We start from the raw sequence: 6080 nt of genomic DNA on the forward strand, positions 1-6080 counted from the left end.
CAATGAATAGGTAATGAGTTGTGCAGACTGTACATCTTTAAAGTCTAGCCCATAGAAGTTCACAAGAAGAATGAGTGGCAATCATGCAAAGACACAAAAGGCCACATCTGAGTGCTACACCAGGATGACAACTAGGAAAGAAAAGCAGATGATGGTGTGATAACTCCTCCCCCCTAGAAATATAAAATGTTTGAGGAAAGAGTGGGGAACAAAAGACGACTAAGCCTCCTGAGAATGAAGTGTGTGAAGGTGATGAGCACTTCCTATGAGGAACTAAGAGTGCTCATTGTGGTCTAGGTAAGGAAGGGGCAGTAACTCAGTATCCCAGGAGCTGATGAGATGAATCCAACATTAACTACAGAGGATTGATTCTGCAAAGGTAGCTTAGTTGCTATAAAAAATGTCCATCATTCTTCATTTTTGCTATGACTTTCGCAGCTTAGGACTTCTATAAATTTACCATGAAAAACCTACAGCTGTACTAATCAGAATATAAATTTAGAGATTGCAATCTTCTCCTCCAAGGCTGATGTTTGCAGAGTGAATGAGCTGCTAACATTTCATTACAAACACCGTGATGTCATGATGAGGAAAATAAGCACAACAGGGATGCGGGGAGCAAGATTTTTCTCCACTGAGACCTGAGATCTCATCAGAAAACACTGACTCAAGTTGAAACAGCGAGAGTGAAATTCAGTTCTTTTTTAGCAGAAAGACCAGCAAACCACTAAACTGTATGACTTTGCCTTTCTCTATGAAATTACTCTGTTGAATTTTTCTCTGAAGTTAAATTACGTTGAGATAATGGGAATGATATGGTTGAAAGCTTCAGACCTGTTCTAAGTCAATTATAGTGAAACATTGGGCAAATGTTTACATTTTAGCAAATCCTTCAGTAACAAGTTCAGGAAAATGTGGTAAACTGTATATATAAACATATAACATGCTCAGATGAAAATACATTCTTCTAACAGATCCCTTAGTCAAACAGGTATTTAGTAAACAGCACCTAATTTTTTTCTGGAATAAATTTTGGTTTGGCATGTATCAGATTATGCATTGATAAATCAGATCTATTATTTGAATAGAAATTCTAGACATCTTAAGTACTCTTATAACCCTGGTATATCTGAGTACCTCACAGTCTTTAATGTATTTATCCTCACAACACTCCTGTGAGGTAGGGCAGAACTACTATCTCCATTTTACAGACGGGAAGTAGGGCACAGAGAGGCTAAGCGATTTGCCCAAAGTCACACAGAGAGCCTGTGGCAGAGCAGGGAAGGGTATCCAGGTCTCCCAAGTCCCAGGCCAGTGCTCTTCCCACTGGACCATCTTTCCTCTCTATTATCTTTTAGCTGTCATTGCATTCCCCATAGGCATTATTTAGGCCAAAAGATTTGCATCTTTCAAGGGTGCCAAAGCCCTAAAAGGCTGTGCATCTCAGCCAGGCACTAGGGTAACCTATCCTAGGGATGGGTAGCTTGGATGGGTAAGGGCCAAAAGCTATTTACAATCACCACTGTGTGTAATGTAAACATCTCCTGTCCTGCATTATTCCCTGTTCTCAGACTCTCTTGCTTCCTCCAGAGAGGCTACACAGGAAGACAGAGCTACTATAGCCTTAAGACTGTAGTCAACAGCGTGGGGGTAATTCCAGCAGGAAGAAAGAGACCAACTCAGTCACAGCCTGAGCAATATAAAACATGGCAACAATGAGAAAAACAAAGGACGAGCCAAACCTGCTGCTGCAAGGGCTCTTGAATGGATGTTCTGGCTACAGGGGCTGGAAGCCCCTAAGTTAGTGGGTGTCCCCAGAACTGTCAGGGCCCTGCTGATAGAACAGTAGTTTTCTCCTCCTCCCTCCCTTTCCAATGATCACTGTTTGGGTGGGGCCAGATGGAGAAATCTTCATGACAGTTCTGTGCTTATTGAGAGCTCCTGTCCCATCCCTTCAGAGCAGAGATTCTCTGCCCAGTGCCTGGCATCCCTGCTGGGACCTGTGGGTGCTACCATAGTAGAAAGAGTTACTACTACTACGAACTGCCAGACAGGGGTTAGTGTTCATAAAAGGTGGCTCCTTTATGCCTCTTCCTCAGATGCCAGTCAGTCAGCCAACCAGAGCGGATCCTGCCTCCTGCAGGAAGGTCCAGGGGCAGGGGAAGCACCAGCACACAGGAGACAGGAGCAGTGGCAGTGTTATATTTGGGGGCTGAATACAATCCGATGGGAGTTTAGTCTTTCAGCAGGTCCATTCCTTCATCCCTGGACATTCAATGCAAAGTGACTCCTTGGCATATGGAACATTGTATACCTTGTGTCAGAGCAAGAGGGCACATATCTATCTCACGAATGGGGGCTTCCCCCAGGCCATAGGCAGTGTATTCCTCTTCAAGGCTGCATAGTAGCTATTTTGGGTTGGCTAACACTGTCATGGATTTGATGTGATGGAGTCTGGAGTGCACAGGGGGAAAAAATTGCCCCTCCTCTTCCCCCTTCATGCCCCCGCCCCCAAAATACAGAGGAGCTTGCTTAGTGATCAGTTGGTTTTAATGAAACTCCACTTATAGGCTGTGTCTACGCTAGCATTTCCCCCCCTAAGTTTTCCCACCATGGGTCCAGCTCCACCAGTGGTAGCAATAGTGGGAACACTAGCATGGACCACACACTAGTGTGTTAACTACCATACCATGTAGCCCTACTCAGGTCCAGGCTGTATGGTGGCTAACACTGTACCTAGGCTGCACTAACGGTTCCATTACAGCTAGTGGCACTGCAGCTGCATTGTGGCAAATTATAGCTCCTAAACTGACGAAGGTGGATGCAGCCCAAGTGAAGTTTAGTGTGTTCCATGATGCCAACTTACCTTCTTGGAATGCAGCAAGGACCAGCTGTCAGATAGGTGTCAACTGCTGCATCCGGTTGGATCACCATCTGCCCTTCTCACGCGGTGCAGAAAAGGAAGAGCAGGAGGAAATTTCCACTACACCAAAGAGGAGGTCTGAGGAGGAATCCCTGGCATCGCGTCTTGTTTCAGCTCTTCTCAGTAGTGTGTAAAAAGTCTTGCTACAGCTGCTGTGAGTAAAAATGAAGCCTACTCTTTTAGCTTCATATTGGTATGAGGCTTTATTATTACTATACTCACTTTACAATCAATAAACTGAGGCACAGAAAGATTTAAGGCCAAGATTGTCAAACTTGGGCTCATGAAGTTAGACACCTTGGCCCAGACCCTCAAAGGCATTTACATACCCAAGTCCCATTGAAATCAATGGGAGCTAGACTTTTAAATACCTTTGAGGATCTGGGCCTTACAGCCAGAAAGTGGCCTAATTTTAAAAGACGCTGAGCTTCCTACTTGTGTCAGTGGGAGTTGCAGCTGCTCAGATCTACAAAAAGCAGGTCACAGATTTGAGTGCCAAACTTTAGGCACCCAAAATCAAAAGTTTTGGATCCAAAGAATCACCAAAGCTCATGCAGGGAGCAAGTTGCTCAGCTGGGAATGGAACAAAAGAGTTTGGTTTCCTAATCACTCACTCTCCTTTTTTTACCATACTCCCTCCCAAAGAGGTGCAAAGTCCACTGCCAATAAAGGCGCAGCAACGTTTGTCAACAGAGCTCCACGTTTCTGAGAACAGTAGTTTGACAATTACTCAGGTACAGCTTTAGCCTTTTCTATACATACCCTTCCCCCTTGCAGGGGCAAAATCGTTCTTATTGGAGAAGAAACGTTGTTGTTTTTTTAAATCTATAGCTGCCTTGAAAAGCACTCATGCAAAATAAAGCCTAAATTCATAGAGTAATCTGAATTTTGCATCACTTTTCAAAACAGTGTCCTGTTACAAGCTAAAACAAACAGCGTGGTTATAGCCACAGGAACTGCCAGGCGGTGCAGAAGGGCAGATTGGAAAAGATTAAATATTTGTACAAAAAAAAAAAGGCTCTGCACAAAGGACTGCCTTAGTTCAGAGCGAAAAGGGAAAAGCATTATCCTCCCCATGCAATAATTCATCTTGGAAGGAGAAGGGAAAAATTCTGTCATACTGACCAAGTCCGTCAGATCTTGTCACTAAGTCTAATATGATAGGCGTGGGGCTGCTGTCGCCAGCCCTAGGAGCCTGCACTTTTGAACTGTGCAGTCAAGTCAGGCCAAGCGGACCCACGGGAAGATGGAAACAGGATGACTAGACCTTTGAAGTTGCCAGGGTGTAATCGCAAAGGGAGACGGGAGAGTCTATGCTCACAGTAACTCACTGTCTCTCATCAACAGCACTACATTAATTTGCCATGTGAGCATCATGTGAAAGAAGGGGCAGAGAAGCTCATAAGGAAAAAAAACACTGGGAAGAGTGGGGGAAGGGAAGCTTTTAGAAAATTGCTTAAAATTACAGTATTCAGCTTTTGCTGACAGTATATCAAAGCCTGGCTTCGGCCTTTATGATATTGAAATCCCTGCCACTTCCCCAGAAAAACAGCCTCTGTACAATAGAAACATTATGTGCTTGGAGAGGGGGTGGAGGAAATGCGGATGAGATGAGAATCATTTAGGAATTAGGATTTTGATGTGGACTTTGAGAGCCTAATGGCTCCACCACAAAGATGAACAAAGTGCCGGTCTACAGTGACAAGGTCCCGAGGAGGTACTTTGAATTCATCTCATGTTACATGGTTTCAAAACCAGAAAAATGACCCAGCTTTTCCACTGGGTTAGAACACTGAAGATGCAACAGTATTAAAGTTAAACAGGAAGATAAATCAGAACTGACAGCATGGTAAGAGTATTAAAACTCCTGCCAGGGATTTATGCTTTCTTCCAGTTACACTACTTTTGTCTCCTTTATGGGACCTGTACCCCCTTTATGGCTTTTGTCAAGTGCACCTTCATAATTTCCAAGTTCACTGTAAATCAGTGGCCCTCAAAGGCCAGACCTGAAACAATAAGGACTCAGACACAGGGCAAAGAGGAAGGAAAGTGTAGGAGAAAGTCAAACTTGCCAAGGGAATATTAGCTGCGTGAGAGAGACACAGCAGGTTGCATCCATCACTGTGAGAACCCAGGTTCCTGGGAGCAGTACTTGTCATCCCAACAGTGACACTGTGCCAAGCCAAAAGCAGGTGCCATGCAAACCAGTATTTGTTACCAATGCTAACCACTAGCAAGAGGTACTGACAGAACCCCTAACTGACTGTTTCATAGCCCAGTCACACAGAAACTCATACCAAGCAACCTAAGAAATATGTGCCTCCAACTGGCAGGGCTGAAGGATTGAGGAAAAGATAGTTCCTTTTTGGTATGATTTCAATTTAAGACTGGAACTGCCTGCAGCTTCCACACTGAGTTAGACCCACAGGAATGGAACAAATCAGCAACACGAATTGATTAATAACAATGATCTCCAGAGAACCCTCCAAGCATTAATGTATCCTCACAACACCCTGCGAGGCAGGGGTATTATTCTTATCTCATTTTGCAGATTGGGAAACTGAGGTCCTGGCAATTTGCCTCGGGCACCAGAAAGAGCCAGCGTCAAAAAAAGGTTCAGCAGTCAATAGCTGCTGCCTTCCAGTCATGGGCTTGGCCCACAAGACCATGCCTCTCTCTGCTCTCAGGAGCAAAAGGAGATCAGGAATAAGGTTAGAAAACAAGATCATAATGATATATTTAGGCACATGAAGTGTCACCCAGTATCCTTCAGAAAATTAAAGTTCTCTTAGGAGTGAAACCAATGGAGTTATACCAGAGATGCATTTGACCCAATGATTGAAACATGTGATAGCATTTTATAGACTACTGTGTTTTATGTACACTTTATAGACTGTAAGCACGGGGTGAGATTGTGCCCACCCCTGTGCAAACATGCAAAAGGGATGGTATAAGATACCCCTCAGCCCCACTGCCTCCCTGCACAGGGGTCAGGCACAGTTCTGGCCACTTATGTTTCTAGCACACATGTATGAGGAAAGCCTAGCACTGACAGGGAGGTGACACTTCCTCCAAAGGGAATTATGGAGTGGACCATAACTCAGGTCCACCTACCCCAGAACTGGCAAAGCTAAGTTGGCTGCAGGCCAGTACAGCA

This window comes from Dermochelys coriacea, chromosome 2, assembly GCF_009764565.3.
Source record: "Dermochelys coriacea isolate rDerCor1 chromosome 2, rDerCor1.pri.v4, whole genome shotgun sequence".
Taxonomy (NCBI): domain Eukaryota; kingdom Metazoa; phylum Chordata; order Testudines; family Dermochelyidae; genus Dermochelys; species Dermochelys coriacea.